The sequence below is a fragment of the Mycteria americana genome, chromosome 8 (genome assembly GCF_035582795.1).
Source record: "Mycteria americana isolate JAX WOST 10 ecotype Jacksonville Zoo and Gardens chromosome 8, USCA_MyAme_1.0, whole genome shotgun sequence".
NCBI classification, from domain to species: Eukaryota; Metazoa; Chordata; class Aves; order Ciconiiformes; family Ciconiidae; genus Mycteria; species Mycteria americana.
In genome coordinates, this window is record NC_134372.1 from 19,330,126 (window position 1) to 19,349,098 (window position 18,973).

The 18,973-nt window shown below is 43.8% G+C and overlaps 1 protein-coding gene across 5 annotated transcripts in view; it reads left to right on the forward strand.

The window, feature by feature from the left end:
- Positions 1 to 18,973, forward strand: part of KCNIP1 (potassium voltage-gated channel interacting protein 1) — a 294,312-nt gene that overhangs the window by 42,719 nt on the left and 232,620 nt on the right. The window contains exons 2-3 of one of the 5 annotated variants that reach the window (XM_075510012.1): positions 9,733 to 9,807; positions 13,183 to 13,332. The exons of 2 other annotated variants lie outside the window; for them this stretch is intronic. The gene's annotated coding sequence lies outside the window, so the exon portion shown is untranslated. The remainder of the gene's footprint in view (positions 1 to 9,732; positions 9,808 to 13,182; positions 13,333 to 18,973) is intronic. 2 more of the 5 variants (XM_075510013.1, XM_075510014.1) reach the window with 2 other exon arrangements.

The window sequence follows — 18,973 nt, forward strand, 5'->3', positions numbered from 1 at the left end:
TACTAATGGTTTGAGATAGTTTCTGCTCAGTACTATGCTTATTACTCAGTACTATGTCATTCTGCAGCTGTTTAAACCATTGGTTCTCTTGCATGTGATTCCTTAATTAGCAACTGCTTTGCCAAAGTGGGAAGTGATTTCACAGTTAGAGTTGGAGCATAAAGGTGCATCCCAAGCACCCATTTCTAACCAGAAACACTTTGTGAAATGTTAGGCTCAGAGAATGGATATTTTTTGCAGTTTCTGTGTAAATGCTCAAACTGATCTCAGTTTTCAAAACATGAAAAAAAGCATGTTTTCTTTGGTCTGAATTTTAAGAAGCATCTGGTTTTAGTCAAAAGGATGAAGTTGTCCCAAAGACCCTGCAACTCCTGATTTAGGGATGTTTTCTAGGAGAAGTCTGTTCTACCATTGTGATTAGTGCATCCCTGTGAGGACGAGGCAAGAAAATCCCATGGAAGTCCCAAGACCTGTATACCCTAGTAGTGAGTGTTGTGGTCAGCTGAACAAACTGTAGTGTTAAATATCTTTAAAAATGATGACCAAAATAGTCCCACTTATTACTGCAGTTGGCTGTCCCCGATCTTTGCATGTGCCTCAGTCTTATAAGGAGCATGTTAAAAACCATGGCATGCACTGTGAGAAGGGAGTCCTTGTATGTATATGTGTGTGTAAGCAAAGGCAATTTTCAGATCCCAGTTTCTACCTTAGTATTAAACTGATTTTTTTTTTTTTTTCTTAAATTAGTTACCTTGACTTTCACTGCACACATTGTAATAAATCACTCCTGGTGATTTGTGCTGTGACTTGCACTATGGTGCTATTAGAAAACAGTCATGCTACGTATCTGTGCTCCAAGCTGACTTCATAGGCAACACAGCACCAGACAAAGAAACAAGTGCTCCTGTGCATGAGCAGTAGCTCTCCAGCACATCCTCCTGCTCCCTACTTTTGCTTTCAACTCAGCTCTCCCATTTGTCTTCGGTGTCTGTAACCTTATTATCTGGCGATGATGATCTTCACCTCCACTGTAAAGTGCGCTCCAGCCATCTTTGTCTGCTGTCTTGATGGCAGTCACTTCTTTTCTGGATTCCAAATCTCAGTCTGTAGCATTTCTGCATGAGGAGGATGATGTCGTTGCTTCTCTCAGGCTAAGGTTCATCACTTTTCCTAGTAATTTAGTAGCTCATAAACCAGCAAAGTGGATGTTGTTACAGCCTGGTAAGGGACAAAGCTCTGGACCTCAGGAAACCACAGTTTTGGAAAACATTTTTCTAATCTTACAACTCATTGTTGGTAAATGAACTTAGATTTCTTGAAAATGGCAGATATTACAGTAAGACCTACGCACCAGTGCATGAAGCGAGATTTCAGGTAGTCAGGTTTTTTACTGAATGCAAAAGTGCCAAATGTTTCTATTCAGATGAGGATTTTCCTCCAGGTATTTCGTTTTGCTGGAGACACAGTGGTGTTTATTCATGTTGGTGTAATTCTAGTAACATAAATGAACTTTGTTAATGACTAATTTGCCCTATGGGGATTTGGACATATCTGTAAAGGAAATGTATTCAGAATTAGAATTTTTCAGGTATATATATACAGTACAAGAAAGATAAGGCTGTTGCAGGGACAAGCGTGGCTATATTGTATGCTTGCACTTCCATTGAAAAAAATCAACAAAAATCTTGCTGTTTTGAGCACTGTCTTGCATTGTACTCTTCTAGATCAATGATGGTTACGTTATGCTTTCATACTATCTGTGAGAGTAGGCCACAACATTTCTTCCTACAGGCACTGGGTTGATTTTTTGGTGTTATTGTTTTTAATCTATATCATAATGTAGGTTTATCAGAGGAGAAGCCTTGGAGCAATAGACCTCCTCATGGCACATACAGAGCTTGGGAGATGTGAGTGTTTTTATTCACTGAGTGATAATTCATAACTGTAATGAAGAAAAAATGCAAGAATAGTGTTCCTGTAGGTGCATATCTTCAGAGGTGAAGAAACAGCACTGAGATGATCTGAGCACTGTCTCACCTGGGAGGAGAAAAGGGCAAAGAGGTCCTGGTACCAGTGGGAGCATTTTATGGGGTCGCGGCTCACCCTGTCCAATGTGTCTGGAGGGCTTTGGTTGGGCAAAGCCCAAGCCCAGTTCTCATGCTTCTGGCATGCAACAGCAGTAGCTGGGTTATCTTCGCCAGGAGATCCATGAGATAGCGGTACGTCTTGCTGGCCCAACTGGGTATGCTTTATAGGACAAAGCCCATGAGGGCTCCCAGGTTGCCTCTTATCACGAGAGCCTGTCCCCTTCTGCTCTGGGAACACCTTGTGTCTCCATAGCTGAGAGCCCGGGGGAAACCTGGAGGAGAGCAGCCCCCAGGTCACTCTGACACATCATCAAATTGCACTTATAGATATAGGAGAACTCCTGATTACACAACATTGTTTGCTGTCATCAGTGAGAACGAGAGGCAAGCTCTGTGCTACAGGGGCACTCCCCGTGTCGGGCAGCGCGCTGCTGCTTGTCTTCCGCTGGTTGAATCAACAGATGTCCTTGAGAGCAGAGATAATACAGCGTTTGGTGAAGCAGTTTCAGTGTAACTGCAACCTCTATCAAAACATGCCTTTTTCTGGTTAAGTATTGTCCACAAGGAGATCATTTTTCTATTTCTTCTTCCCACTTAAAACCTTCATTTTCTGTGCTTGCTGTCTGAAAGCATGCGGCACTGCAGCCCTGCTCTGACAGCGCAGTGTGTTCGGAGAGGGGAGATAATATGTCAAAAAGCTTCAGAACATTCACAGTCTACTGCTGGGCTTCCCAAACTTCACTAGGGGTTTCTGGATAATTTCATCTAGTCTGCTGCTTTTTCCCCTGGGGATTATGTCGGTAGCATTACAAGCTCCATGCAGCACAGGTTCAGGGCTTTCAGGCCACCAACTTGATAACCACTCCCTACACGCAGTGCGAACTTTGGCAATTGGCCCCTAAAAGACTAGAATATTATTAGAAAGCACTTGCATTAAAAAGCATCTACAAAACCGAGAGGAACATCCTATGCCTGAAGCCTTGGCAAAAGTCCACCTGAATCCAGACCGGAATCAGCTCTCTGAGTGCCCTGGACTGTGAGTCTCCCGGAGGAGAGTCATCCAGGCTGGATCCTTGCTTTGGGGCAATTTTTATGTTTGACATCTATATCGAATGCTTTCTATGATCTCTTCAGGTGTAATGGCATGGAGTTTGAAAGCTGACGTTGGGGTTAGGACCCAGATTAGATTAAAATTTCCTAAAACAAGGTAGTGTGCTCTCTCACACCTTCATGCTCTCTGTTGCACTGCTTTCATTGTGCTACTCTCACTCCTCCCTCTTACAGTTGTGGACACTGTTGTTCAGAGACCAATTTCATCCTGATTATCTGTAATTAGGAGTAGAAATAACTGTCCAACTAATGGCTATTGCTCTACAAATGTATTGCATTTTTCTAAAGTCATTTTGGAATCCTGGGCAGCAAAGTAATTTTTTTCTACCTTTTCAATTTGTTAAAAAATGAAAAAACATCCCTGTTTGGGACTGCATAAAAAAATTATCACTCTTCAATTGCAACATATATTCCTTGAAGTTAATCACATTTGAAAATGGTATCTAGTTGCAAGCTGTTATTTCCTAACCTACAGCAGAGTTTATGGCAATGTCATATTACATGGCCAATCTCTCCTAAAGTCTTGTTCCGCTCACCTTCCTTTGTCCTCCCACCCCAACAACTGCAGGCTTTTATTAATTCTTTGGTTGTCTTGCAGAAGCGAAGAATTATGCTATTGCTTTTGATTAAGAATCATGCTTTCCCTGTTATTTCCATGCAGTTGTAAAGATTATAAAGAGATTTTGCAGTAGCCATTAATTCTTCTTAGCCCGTCCCCCATATTTTACAGAGTGATTTCAGAGAGATGAATGTGCTTCAGTTGAGTGTTGATACAACCTTTTACTGTCTTCTGTGCTGAAATACAGGCAAATGTATCAGGTAATGCTACCCGGTTCCAGCAGTGTTACTCCTGGCTAGGCAGGGGCTTGCTGTATGAACCCTAATTGCTTACGCTGTTTTTAAGACTAGAAAGTAAGTTATATTAATCACTTTTTGAAAATAGTTTCAAAGTTATAAACCATTGATCAATAAAGGTGAGAGAAAAGACTGGGGCCTTCAGGGAACAAGTAATACATTCATTACTGTGAACAAATTCAATACAAGGAATGAATCAATGTCATAACTTGCTAGGAGTGTATTACATATTGTCCCACATAATCTAGTGCAGACCAGACTGGTATTTCTTTCATGTGGTATCTGAAAAATGATTGTCCTCCCTCCAGTGAATTGCTGTTTGATATTTTCTGCCGAAGAGGATATGAAACAATAATGAAAGGGTCAAATGTTGCCCTTCCTTGGGCATGTAGCTGGCTTGCTCAAGTCCGCAGCCTAGCTGCCAGCATCTCACTGTGTACCTAAATCGTGTATCGATGAGAGCCCTATAGAATGTAATACAGAATGACATCCCTAAGCCACTAATACCAACAGCAGGATAAGTGCATTGCCTGTCACAGAGAGGATTGAATAAAAATAAAAAATTAAAATACATGGCGATTATTTAGAAAGGAGAAAGGCTGTACTGGGGGATGCCTACTAGGATGCACATAAACTACTTAGTGTGCAGTGTTACAGTCTCTCAAATTCTTCTGAACACAAATCTCGGTTAATCTCAGTTACCTTTTCCCAGACTTTTCTTCCATGCCCGTCTCCCCTTTGCAGCACCCGTGCTGTGCTCACAGGGAGAGCCAAGCAGCCCTCACGGGCAGCTGGCAGGAGCCTCTCTGGCCTAGCCTGTCTGGGAGAAAGGAGCTTGATAGGCATCTGATCCATCGTCTCATTCCTTCGTCTCAGCCAGTCTGCCATCGATGAGTGTATGGCATTCATTTCTCAGGTGTGAATAATTTTGAGGGGACCTTTACTTCCTCTCTTCCCTCCTTAAAACTAGCATGTCCTTTTTCAGAAACCCTGGAAAAGGATGTGCTTTGGTTCACACTGTCCCAACGGGAAGCAAACAGGAAAAATATCTTCAGTTAGTTAATCAGTGAAAGGTCTTTCATTCTGGAAACTCATCCCGCAGGTTTTATGATTGTCTTTTTTGGGTGCCTTCTTTCTGAACTATGTTGTACAGCAAAAAACCCAAACCAGAAAATTTCTGCATTATTTTTTGAGTCTTCTGTTACACTACAAAGTATCTTAATCAGCCTCAGCTTCGTAGTATTTTTTTTCCTTATAAAGATAGGAAAGTCATTGAAAGTCTGCTGGAGAAAATATCCATGTGAGGATTTGAGAAAACATTTTTCTCAAGAGCAGTCTCAGCTCTATGTACTACTGAATGCCATCAAGTTAAAAAAAACCAAACCAAACCGACAAAAAAACCCCAAACCCACAAAAATAGCTTTCATGTCTGATGTGAAAAATGTGTGAAACTAGGCACCTTGTATGAAAGTTCAACCTACCTTGTGGTTTTATTATTCTTTGGATTCTTTTTCTTCAAGGGAATGTAACACACATTAGCCACACTAATCCCCTTTCACCATCTCATCCCTCTGTATACATTTAGACTTATAATGATTATTGATTAAAACACTTCACAGAATCACACAGAATCACAGAATCGTATAGGTTGGAAAAGACCTTTAAGATCATCGAGTCCAACCATAAACCTAACACTGCCAAAAAAAACACCACTACACCATGTCTCTAAGTACCTCATCCAAATGTCCTTTAAATACCTCCAGGGATGGCGACTCAACCACTTCCCTGGGCAGTCTGTTCCAATGCTTGATAACCCTCTCAGTGAAGAAAAATTTCCTAATATCCAGTCTAAACCTCCCCTGGCGCAACTTGAGGCCATTTCCTCTTGTCCTATCACTTGTTACCTGGGAGAAGAGACCGACCCCCACCTCTCTACAACCTCCTTTCAGGTAGTTGTAGAGAGCGATGAGGTCTCCCCTCAGCCTCCTTTTCTCCAGGCTAAACAACCCCAGCTCCCTCAGCCGCTCCTCATAAGACTTCTGCTCCAGACCCTTCACCAGCTTCATTGCCCTTCTCTGTACACGCTCCAGTACCTCAATATCCCTCTTGTAGTGGGGGGCCCAAAACTGAACACAGTATTCGAGGTGTGGCCTCACCAGTGCCGAGTACAGGGGCACGATCACTTCCCTAGTCCTGCTGGCCACGCTATTTTTGATACAGGCCAGGATGCCATTGGCCTTCTTGGCCGCCTGGGCACACTGCTGGCTCATATTCAGGCGGCTGTCAACAAACACCCCCAGGTCCTTCTCTGCTGGGCAGCTTTCCAGCCACTCTTCCCCAAGCCTGTAGCGTTGCATGGGGTTGCTGTGGCCCAAGTGCAGGACCTTGCACTTGGCCTTGTTAAACCTCATACAATTCACCCCAGCCCATCGATCCAGCCTGTCCAGGTCCCTCTGCAGAGCCTGCCTACCCTCCAGCAGATCAACACTCCCACACAACTTGGTGTCGTCTGCAAACTTACTGAGAGTACACTCGATCCCTTCATCCAGATCATTGATAAAGATGTTAAACAGAACTGGCCCCAACACCGAGCCCTGGGGAACACTGCTTGTGACCGGCTGCCAACCGGAGTAAACTCCATTCACCACCACTCTTTGGGCCCGGCCATCCAGCCAGTTCTTTACCCAGCGAAGAGTACACCCGTCCAAGCCATGAGCAGCCAGTTTCTCCAGGAGAATGCTGTGGGAAACCGTGTCGAAGGCTTTACTGAAGTCTAGATAGACAACATCCACAGCCTTTCCCTCATCCACTAGGCGGGTCACCTTGTCATAGAAGGAGATCAGGTTGGTCAAGCAGGAACCTAATCAATGTCAGGGAGAGATGCGATTAAAGTTTTGCAGTATGGGGTAGTGGAATAGAGTAATAGAAAAGGAAGAAAAATCATCCCACAAACTCTTATTTGCTGCTGGTAGTAAACAGATTAACACATTCATTAGGCTGAAAAGCCAGACAATGAAAAAGTGAGTGAAAAAAATTTAAATTATTTAATGTACATAATAAATGCATGAATCAGACAGCATTAAACTCCATCAGCAAAGAGTTGAGTGTCTTCTGTGCTAGCTTCTCGTTATTGACTGATTTGCTTGAAGCCCGAATGCTAAAAAAACCCCTAACCAAATATCAAAACATGAAAAGATAGTGCAGAACTTTGAAGCATTTTGCACAAACTGGGCTCTCCTTCATGGTCTGCAGACCATATGGTTGGGTTCTGTTTTGCTTTGATTTTTCCTACTTTGTTGTTGTTGTTGCGCATGGTGGGATCCCCATGGGGAGGTGGTGCAGTTAAGGCTTCCTCTCCTCGCGGTCCTATTTCCAAAAAGGGCAAGGTGAGGTGTTTGTGCATCAGCTCAGGAATGCCAAAGTTGCCATGCGAGGGCTGAGAGCGGCCATAGGCCCACGCCAGCTGGTCAGGCACCCACCTGTAATTCTGGTATTTCAGTGGCTTTGCTTCTAGAGCTGGCCCAGGACACGTGAGCGAAGAGGCTGGGTCCTGCTGCAAGGCATGGGGTGAGAATAGGTCAAAGTCAAACCCTGCCCATCCCTCTGTGCCCGAGGCGGTGGTGAGCGCATCTCCCTGTGCTGCAGCCGACGGGCACAGGGTGCCATGATCAGCTGGTCTGGTGCGAGAGGCAGCTGCACAGAGTCCAGGGATCTGAAGAACGGTGGAAGGATGATTGGGCATGCCTGCAGTAATAAAAGACTTCCTGAGGCTTAAGATGGCAGTTTTATTCGTAAATAATTATATTCACTTTTAAGTCTTCATAGCCTGTCCTGTAACTTTTTACACTGGTACCCATAGTCAGCTCCAATAGCAGGAGTTTCATGAGCTTCAGTATTGACATTTGTGCAGAAAATTTCTCTGTATTTCAAAATCTGTCATTAATCCAAAATTGGTAAACAGAGATTTAAAAAAAAAAAAAAATTCCAAAAAGGTAGCATTCAAAAATGTGTTGAAGCACAGCAGATAGTTGTCAAACATCTTTTTAAAAATTTCTCTTAACCTCTGATGGTGTTTGTGCTTTGTGACATGTAGGCAGTGATGTCCAGCCAGGTTTGAGAGCTTGGGGGTTGCCTTGTCGTGTGCCCCGTAAGAGAGTTCAGCATTTGCTTTGCATAAAACCATAAGATCTTCCTGTACTAGTGATTAGGCTCCATATTGGTTCTAGCAGGGCTCAAGCTGGTCAATAAAACACAGGATTTGGGGTTGGCAGTGGAAGCTGAGCTGTGTCATGGGCATCAGCGGGGTTAATGGCTGCTTGGGCACTGCTGGGGCTTTCCCTCCCAACAACTCTTCTTTCAGCAGATCGGTGTTTTGCCACTCTGCAACCTAACTCTGATTTCTTAAAACTACATTTGAGTGGTTTCCAGCTCTGACTGAAGGGATAAAATACTTTGTACTATTTATTAGACTGACTAACAGCAACAAATCAGCAACCATAGCTAATAACAGCAAAAGGTATTATGGGGACAGTGAGCATCAAGTACTATTTGCAGGGGCCTTTAGATGTCAATTGTAGCTGGGATTCTGCTGGGGTTTTCTTGCCTCGTGTAATCACTGTGATAAAGATAGGGTTAGTGCGCAGTGGTGTGGTTTCTCCATGAGATAAGCAATGGGCTATTTCTCTTGGATTACATCCAAAAGCAGCTGAATAACGCTGAACTGGATTTCCTATCCCTCCTTCCAGCCCTATGCCAGATATGTTAGTCCTGAAGAGCAGCACGTACCATCTGTCAGCACTACTGCCCAAGTTGGCAGGGGATGCTTCTGATTACAACTGATCCAGGAAAATGTCCTCCCTCTGCCCCCCAGCATGGGGCATACTGTCCAAGATTTTTGACGTACAATAAGCGACTCTGCTGCAGAGATAGCTTTAGACGTATTCTTCTCGTCATCTTTAAGTATTTCCTCCATGTTTCAGTTCTTGATATAATAGCAACATTATTTAGCTGCCATATGCTGTTCTCTGCTTTATAAGCTACTGCTATCTTATTAGGTCAGGGAATTCAATAAGGAATAGAAAGATCAAATTAGATCAAATGAAAAGTATACTTTGTAGGAAGGAAGGGCTAACTGGGAGGAGATGTCAGAACACACAGAACAGTTTAGTACTTAGAAAGGTGTGGGGTAAGGCATAAGTGTCTGATTTGAAACACTGTCAGTATGTCTGCAGAGCAAATAGAGGTTATTGTGGTGTGTGCAGGCACAGTCTTGTTAGCGTGACTCCAGCAATACCCGAGAAATGGTGGGGGAGGGTGTAAGGAGAGCCCCTGGAAGGCTCTTGCAGCATGCGGTGGCACCTGGGTCCTTACCGTTGCCGTTACCCTCATCTGTGCTGCCAGGCTAAAGCAGGGCAGGGATGGCTCCCCTAACACAATGTACGCCTTCACTTGCGGTGCAGCCATACCCGATGCCCTCCACCCACCTCCCAGTTTTCTCCTCTGAACCAGCGAGTCAGTTTTACTGCATGTGTGTGAAGGGAGACTCTGCCAGCCAAGCTGGCGTAAGACCTGGATTTGGTCTTATGAGGTTGTAGCCAGTGAGACCTTGTCTAAACTAGCTGTTTCGGTGCCACCATATCACCTCTGACCTGGGCCTTCTCTGTTCCTTGTTCTTCCCCAGTTGTGTGACCTTTGTGACACCAAGTGACTCTAGCGGAGAACACGTCCCCAGGGAAGCAGCAATTCACTACGTTGTGTGAGTTTAACAACCCCTTGGTCCATTCATCTTCTAACTGTTTTTGTCAATACAAACCAAAAAGGCAAATTATACATCAGATAAGGAGCGATGGTTGCTCTGTCTCTGTCCTCTCGGTCCATACTGTGATTGGGAAACACAGAAGCTCCATATCCCACGTTTGATGATGGGTAGCTGTTCCTGGAAGGACTTAGATCCCCACGTATTCCTCGAGCTCTGTTGAATATTTATCACCAATCTCTGAAGGCAGCATGCCTTGCACAGCCATTTGGGTAGTTATTTTGATGTTGGTTGCTGCACTGCAGTTGGGGTTTCAATATTCAGACCGGAGGCTGAGGAGGCAAGAGGAGCAATCAGTCCTGCTGGCACACATTCCCTGAATGACCATGCTGAAGTGATGAATTTAAGCTTTTGACATGTTCTTCACGGTAATATTAATAGCAGAGATTACTGCAGATGACAGAAAATTAGATAAGGCAGGGTCCCCCCCATGCTTACTGCCTGCCACTGAATTAGTTTTGGCTTTAATATCTCACTTGATTGAAGAGTGGTGCTTAAAATCTGTACATTGCCCCATATATTTAACTTTCTCCAAGAAAGAGGAAAACTAGGCTTGGGTTACAAACAGGACACTGACATTCACATCTTTGCAACGATTGCCTTGGGAAGAACTGGTGGAGTTGCACTGGTTGGGTGTTACCACCTTAGCAAATCGTGCGGGCATCAGAGGCAGGGAGAAGTCACAACTGCTCTTTGGGTTGAGAGACCAAAGCCTGGTTTGTAAACACTTATCCCAAGAGTGTTCAGCTAAGGGAGGCCAGCCGGAAGGGCTTTCCTTAAAATTTCAAATGTGGGACTTTATGTTGTTGGTGGTAGGGCTTTGGGTTTTTTTAAGTTTGTTTTTCCTTGCTTGGTTTGGCAGGGAGAAGCAAGGGACAGCTTTTTGTTTTCTGAAGTTGATTCAATGCAAATTTTTGGTGATACAGAAGCTAGAGTAGCAAGGGAGTTTCAAAAGCTAAATTGATGAAAGACAACTTAGCTTAATGAGAAGGCACATCCAAATAGGAAACTTAAGGAATTATCTTTTTTATTGGGTCAGCTGTTGGGTGACATTCATGCCATGCTGCGCTGGAATGCAGGGAGTGGGCTGGCCGTGATCCTTCAGGCCTCGGCATCTGGGAAAACTGGTTTTTCTGGGTGGGAGGACACCTGCTCACAGCCACTGTCTCTAGTTAAACCATCTCTCCTAAAACTGTAGTAAACTAGAGTGCTTCGTGGAGCCAGTGTGAAGGTATCCAAAGTGGTTTTAAGTAGACAGGAAAGGCAGGGGTTAGCAGGGCACTGTCCCTGAGCAAAGGAGCATTAATTTTCTATGTGGGTAAGAGCCATGGCAGCAGTTTCCATGCTTGTGTGACTGATCGGCTTTGGGATCCAGAGCTGATTTTGTCACATTTGCATTTGTCCCATGGTTTGCACGTTGTTTCATGCTGTAGGTATACCCCTGATCTCCAGGTAGAAGGGTAGGCTGAATTAGGTCATCATTTATAGGACCCAAGAGTGATATCAGCACTGCTTTGCTAGAAAATCTCAGCTGTTTTTTCTTGACTGCCGTTGATCAGAAACAGGCCAGTGTATCCACTCATCCCAGTTATATACTACCCATTAATTTGATGACAATCTCATTTTAAAACTAGTTCTTATCACGTGACCTGGGATAATTAACTGACAACAGCATAGCTCTATAGCACACAGCTTATTTGGAGATAGTGAGTCCTTGCAGCAGGAAGAGGTGAGCACGGTGGCACAGAGTCCTTCAGGGCTGCTCTGGTTTTTGTAGAGACATTGACTGAAGGAGAAAGTTTATAGTGAAGTTAACACCTTCCCCCCCCCCCCCCCCCTTTTTTTTTTCTGATGCTTTGCTTTAGACAAAGGATTTATATAATTGATCATTGTTTGAATGTGGAAAAGTCAGCATTATTTTACCTGGAAAAGGCAGCACACAATCGTGGACCAAAACCAAGAGCATCAAATAACATACATTATTTCTGTGGCCTGACCCCCATGCAGGCACTTGCCATTCTCCTTATTTGATGCACACACATTGCACAGAAGGGCTCAGGTAGAACCATATATTGGCTTTTCTTGTGTTTTCCTGTAGAAAATCTGCTCCCATTAAAGCTTGAAACAGCATCAAAAGTACAGATATTAGTAAGAAACCCTCCTTTGAATTATTATTGGGTTTTGGAGGGATTTTATCATTGCCCTCAGTCAACACCTAGTTGCTACAAATTGCTATGGCTCAGCATGAGCTCCCGTAGCATCAAAGAAGCAATCATCGGGAGTCACTCTGGTGCCTGGGGATTTCCATGGCACATGAAACAGCTGCTGTCTCTCATGGCAAATGCAGAAACAGGATGATTTCTGCAAGTTTTGCATAGTTCCTATTGGACTGATAACTTAGTGAAACTGATAGGGTCAGAAAAATAGGTATCAACCCCTTTGTTTTGCTGAAACTTAAAAGGAACCTAATAGAGATTTCAGTGTATTTTGAGAGCAGGGAAGTTTATATTCGTGACCTAAATTCTTCTGTGGTTTTTTTGTTAATTGATGAATGATTTATTTGCACATACATTTTCCCTGTGCACTCATTTCCATAAATATAAAAAGAATTACAAAGGTTTTTCTGGATTTGTAGAGGACTGGTAGACATCTCTCTCTGTTACTAAATACTACATGGTTTCAGACAGCTAGCACGACTCTTAGCTGAACGGGTGTTTTGCTTCTCTCTGAAGTCCTGAATGGCATCAGCTGCAGACAGCATGGTTGTTCTTACAGCGGTTAAAACAGAATGGTAGGGTACGCAGTCTTAGTTTGATGCAATCAACAAAGATAGCACCAGTATAAATATGATTATCTATTACACACTCCATAGGTTGGTCCCATATTGACTTAAGCAGATCCATTTATTCCTCAGTTTTGTTTAACTACAACAAAAATGTACATAAAAGGCCTAAAAGTACTTTCTTCTGCCTGCCTTTAAATATCAGTTTTTCTTTGAAAAAAGAAAAAGGGAGTAGCAACTGAAGGCTTCTGACAAATGCTTTGGGGCCTTTGGGCCTGTTTGATCCTCACTGCAGATCGTTCCCATTCAGTGGCTGGTAGGTACATTTGACTACTTGCCTTGCGCCTTTTTCCAGCTCACACGCTCTTTGGCTGTCCCAGGGAATGGCAGCTCAATGCCCTGGAACCAGCTCAGCTCTGGTGCTGCCATTCAGGATGAAGGTGCTGTGGAAAAAGGACTGAAAAAATGTATTTCTTCCTAGAAACAAATAGCAAGGGGAAAGATTATAACTCTTCTTCCTTTTCTATTTTGAGATGGTGACACTGAGGATTCAACAAAGGTGGGAAGTAGCTCCTAAGTCCTGCAAACATTACAGTCCCTGTGTAAATAGATGAACCAGAGAAACCTGTAACCAGTAGTGAAGACTTGGGGATGACAGCTGCTTGTTGAAGGGCCTGCGCCAGGTATGTGCACTGAGAGGAGAGAGGAGTGTTCAGCGGGATGCAGTATTGAGGGTAACCTCATGGGCAGCCCACTGTTACAATTGCTCATATATGACTGCAAGGTTTGGGTCAGCCACGTGTGAACAAATGTCATGTGGAATAAGCAGGTAGAAAGCAAGCTGCTCTCTCGGAAGTTCACCTCCTTGGAGAGGCCAAGATAGGTCTGACACTGTACTAACGACCCTTTGAAAACCTCATCAGGAAAACAGAGCTTGACATTTATGGTGTTTCTTAAAGGTATCTGTAACTAAGGAGCAAGAAACAGCAGCTAATTCCTTCTTTACGTTGTTTTTAGGTAGAATGATAGTGCCACCTGCTTGCACCATGGGAGGAACGAGGTGGTCTAGTGTGCCTGCCTTGCTCCCTCTACAAGGCATTTGCACCTTAAGAAAAGCTGCACACTGCAGAGCTCACTGCTGCCCATGCCGCTGAGCCTCTCCAGCACGAAGGTGACATTAATGGCAGCCCCTGCGATGATGCAAGGGTTGGGCTAGCAGTCAGAGGATGTCTCGCAGAGTCCCTGCCCTCCAAATAATAACGCCCAGGAGTTGGTATCAAATAAAGTCAGTAGCTGTGGCTTCTGCAAACCCGCCTCAAACTCTTGCACTGCTGAGCCTGTGGGGATGACAGTCCAGAGAGACTCTCAATTGGTTTTTGCCTGAGTATTGTTAAGCATGGTATGAATTTAAGTCATGTATCATTTATGAGCATGATCCCCTCTATAAAGCTTTCTGGTGTTTGGCTTCTAGCATCTGTGAACAGGCTGTATCTGAGGAGCTGAGATGGTCTTTACTGAATGCATTCAATAGCGCCTTTTTGATTGCAAGCCAGCTTGTCTTGGTCTGACTTAGGAGAAATTGTGCAGAAGTTGAAATCTTGATTAGAAGAAATGCATGTAAATGCCATTATAATATATTTTCCCTTGACATTTTCTTTTTCTTTTATTTATTATTGAGTACTTTTATTTGTTCTGGCTTAGGGACACTAGCTATGTTTGCTACTTGATGTGGTTACAGAAAAACATGGGAATGTGATTGGAGACAGCCTTTGGCCTCATGGTATTTTAATGCTTTTTCAGAATTGTTTCAATCCATGAATTTACACTGGGATCTATAAGTTCAAGTCTCATTGATTTCAGTGACAGATGCCTGAGTGCACCTGAGAACTGAATCAGAAATAAGGGGCTTTAGCTATCAGCAGAGGGGAGATGTCCTCATTTCCCTGACAGCTTGATTTGTTTCTGCAACTCATTCTTCCAGAGGAGCAAAAAAAGATCCTGCTTATTGCATGAGTATATATGCAACATCATAACTAAACATCCTATTCCAGATAGTACATTGCAGATATGGCTTAAGCCCTGGAAATTTGCTATTCTGGCAAGAGGAGCACCTGCCTTTGCCACACTTCATGAAGTGCTCACTGTGGAGTTTGCTCTGGAGTAGCTGAGAGTAAAGGGATTTCTCAGCCTCATTTGTTTCCCTGTCTCCAGGTGCATGAAAATCTTGATTACAAAATGTCAGGAAAATACGGTTTGTGAAATCAGCTTGCGTGTGGAAAATTCCATCTCTGGGCTGGGAGCTGGGTTTCCAAATCAGAGGACAAGTGTTAATCTCACTCCGTCTATCTCAGAGCCTTAAGACTAACAGTAACACATTCACAGCCACGAATGTGCCTCCTTTCAAGGAGCACAGATCAGTATGCCTAGGCTGTACGTCCTCTTCATTCAAAAGTAGGTTTTATTATACTGGGTGAATAGCCTTCAAAACACAGGGAGTTTCTGTAACATTGCTATTTGTTCAAGTCCTTACTGCAGTAATAACCAGATCGGCTTGCATGGCTTTTAAATAATTCATGACTTTGCACTGGGCTGTGTTCTTCACCAGAAAACAATATTTTCATATAACAGTTCTTAGAGATGATCTGTCTTAATTCTGGTAGCTATCCCTTGTCACCAGTGATTATGTTGTTTGATCCTTAAAATCCTTTACCTCTGGTTTCTTTCTGGGACTTTTGGATTCAATACTATTGCCAGGAATGCCTATGGAGAGGAGGTCCATAGGACTGCGCTCCCATCTTGTTTTGGGAGATTAAGTGCGTCTGGCTCCTTACATCCCCACTCAGCCAGACATCGAGGGTGACGCTCTCAGCACTGTACCCTTGAACCTGTGTGCACCCCTACGTATTGCAAACGTTTGCAGCAACTTCATTAGTAAAATCCCTGCAGTCAAAATATTTATGAAGCTCTTCTGATGTACCAGGTAGAGAGATGCACTCCAAGCCTATCAGGTAAATAGATAATAACCATTTGATTGTGATGGAGGGTCCACAAGGACATTTTGGTGACACTGAGGTTGCGGTAACAGGATTGGCTCTTCGTGAGACTGAGATGGAGTTGAGAGATGGACCGAAGGAAAGAAGAGATGGGGATGCTACAGAGCCAGGGCTTAACAAATATTAATTTGCTTTACACGAGATATTCATATGCCATGTTGTGTGAGGCGTTGAAGATGCATTTACAGTTTAGGTGAACGTTACCACTTAAAACTACCAATCCAGACCAGGAAGGGAAAGGAAAGGCCCAGAGCTGAGCGCACCAAACTCGCGTGCTTGGCCACTGCAAGCAGCTAAGGGAAACCCAAGGTTGGAGTGAACAATCAAGCTGAATTCGGCTTTTGTGTTTTATTTGCGCTCACTCATTCCTTCTCTTAATAGAATCGCTAAAACAACCTTTACTTGAAATATTAAGCCCTAAAGATTTGCTGCCATGGTAAATATTACACTTGAATTGATTAGGTGCACTTCAGAAATCAAGCCACATCCTTAATAGAGGAGCGGTGCATATTTTCAATGTTTATCATACTGTATTAGGTGTTTAATTAAAAAGAGGTTCCCAGAGGATTAGCCAGCTTCATGTTGATGGCAGAAGCAGATATGGTAGCAATTTTTGGCAGGTAATTATAATGTGGAACTGGATGGCTTGAGCTGAATATTTTATGATAGCAGCTCTAGTTGGAATGAAGAGAAATATAATCACTCTTTTTTGCTAGGGGGAAAAAAAATCAAACGAGTACACACCTGTTTGCTTCTGCAGGTTTGCTAGCTTGGTAAATTAGGAAGGAATTAGTGTTGATATTATCCAGATTACTGGTCTGAACTCCACAGCAGGAAGCATGGGAGTTGGCTGATGGCTCTCACTGCTCGCACTTCTGCAAACACCTGCTCTCGTGTGCTCCTCAGGGAGCCGGGGGGATTTGATTTCCATTGTCTGCTCTTATGTTAGATTAAGCCGGATCAGCGGGACAGGATGTAGCCCTGCATGTGAGAGGTAGAGCACGGCTGGAAAAGAAAAGCATCTTCCCCTCCTTAGGCAATGTGCTGCTTGTCTGGTCGTGATTTTCAGGAATCTTCATGAGATCAGAAGAGGTTTTACCCAACGTAGCCACCATACACTGATCCCTTTGACATCCCTGTGGCTGAGCAAACTTGACCCTTATCAATGTTTATTTATCTTAATACCACGTGCAGCAGCAGGTAGATGATGTGAGAGAAGACAAGCCACAATTTGGAGAGCGGAGCAGGCTCATTTCTGAGACGGCCTCAGCCCAGACCCCTCGCCACCAAGCTGCTCCTGCACGAGGGCTTCCATGGCAGATCTTTCAGGTGGGCTGGGACATGTCACATGCCACATCCAAAGCTGCAAATGAATAGGTCGTATTGGATCAGATCATTAATGTTCTACATCCAGCCGCAGTCCTCCTCCAGTGGTTAATGCCTGAGGTCTCACAGGAGAGCAGGACCTGCTCCGGCTGTGCTGCTGGGAATCTTCTGTATGTTATCGGTGTGCAAAACAAAGTATTTAGTCTAATGACTCTCCCGGGAGCAGACTTGTGTGAGGCATTCATGAAGTTAACTTTTTACTTAACGCAGCCCTATCTAATCACTCAGTGGCTCCATGGAAATGAGGGAGCTTAAGACAGGGAGAACGCCACCCTGTATTGACAGGTTTGTTAGCTTTAGGGTCTGAATTAACTAAAAAAAAATATTTTTTTTAAGTTGTTATTATTTGGTATTGATTGCAGCATTAGCTGTCCCTGGTCTCAGCATGCCCCTGCACGATGGGGTGTGTTTGCATGAGAGCACGTGTTTCCTGGCCGTGCCCAGCGTGCATGCAGCAGTAGGAGATGCCAAATCCAGGACACGGTTGCTGAAGCCACCCATGAGCACTGACAGGAGAGTTTAGAGAGCCCTGAAACATTGGTCTCAGCATTTTATAGGCATTAGGCTGAATGAGCTGATATAAGGAGGAGAAAACAGATGGGAGAAAGCATTTATGAAGCAGCTGCCTGTTAACCAATAATTTGGTACATTTCCTTCAGTTCTTTTCATTAAGCCACAATATGTGGATGTCTCATTTTCTGTGAGATGCATTGAATGTTCAAAAGACTTGGCTATAATTACACAAATGCTGAAAGAGCAGAGATATGCACCGTGTCAGGAATAGTTCTCTCTCTTTGTGTTTTGGAGTACAACAGACCGATACAGCACCCTTCTACACCCATCTCTTCTTTCTGAATTCTTTTCAACAATTAACAGAGTAATGAGATGAACTGATGATTTGCAGTGAATGTTGTTTAAATCTGAGAACTCCCTATGGAGGGTTTGGTTTCAGGTCTCAGACACATTGGTGGCAGCTCAGTGTGGCAACCCAGGATTTATCAATGTATAGAACAAAACTTGCTTGATTGCCCATGATCTCTATTACGGGAGAGAACTTGAGCTTTCATTCTGATAATAGGCAGATATGGTCACATCTTCTTTGCACTAATCTGAGACCCCTTGCTCCTGCAGTTATAAATATAGGACCGAATTTTTGTAAGAACTCAAAATGATAACACTTGTTTTCCTGGCTTTGTTGTACAGTTTGTTAATGATGTTATGTTAATGATATTATGTTAATGACTCAAACTTTTCCTGTTGCCTGCCCACCTCAAGTTGCTCACCAAAACGCGAGTCAGCTCTGGCAGGGATCTGTGCCACGGGATTAGCAGGGAGAGGCTACGTCGTATGGATCACATCTGTCCTGGAGTGGGAAAGTGAGCCCAGCTTGGCTGTGCTTGCCTGGCCCAGGAGCAGGGAGGGAGGTGCTACGAAGCTCCAGTTCTCATTCCTGGTCCTCTAAATCCACCTGTAGCATATTTGACTTGCATCAGTCCCAGGCAGCAGAAGGGAACATCATTCCCAGTGTTTGTGGTTAATATAAGCAGTTCCCTTCGTGATCGTGTGTACAGAGCGACCGGGTGCTGAATGAGAAGAGGTGCTTTGAGTACACTGTTAAATGGGCAAGAAATTACAGTGGATTCCAGGCAGAAAGGGCTTTTGTATGACAAGACGTAATACACCGTCTTTCAATAGGCAGTAATGGTAAGCAAGCCTCTCTGTTAATGTTTGAAGTTTCCATGGTGTGAATTAAGGCTGTTGTTACCAAGTCCGCCTGCAGGAAGCTTGCATGGTTTTTAAAGTGAGGTGAAAAGAAAACCGAATCTTTACATGCAGAGTAGGTGCTGCCTGATGCAGAGACCTGCCAGGCACACTGGCTTTTCAG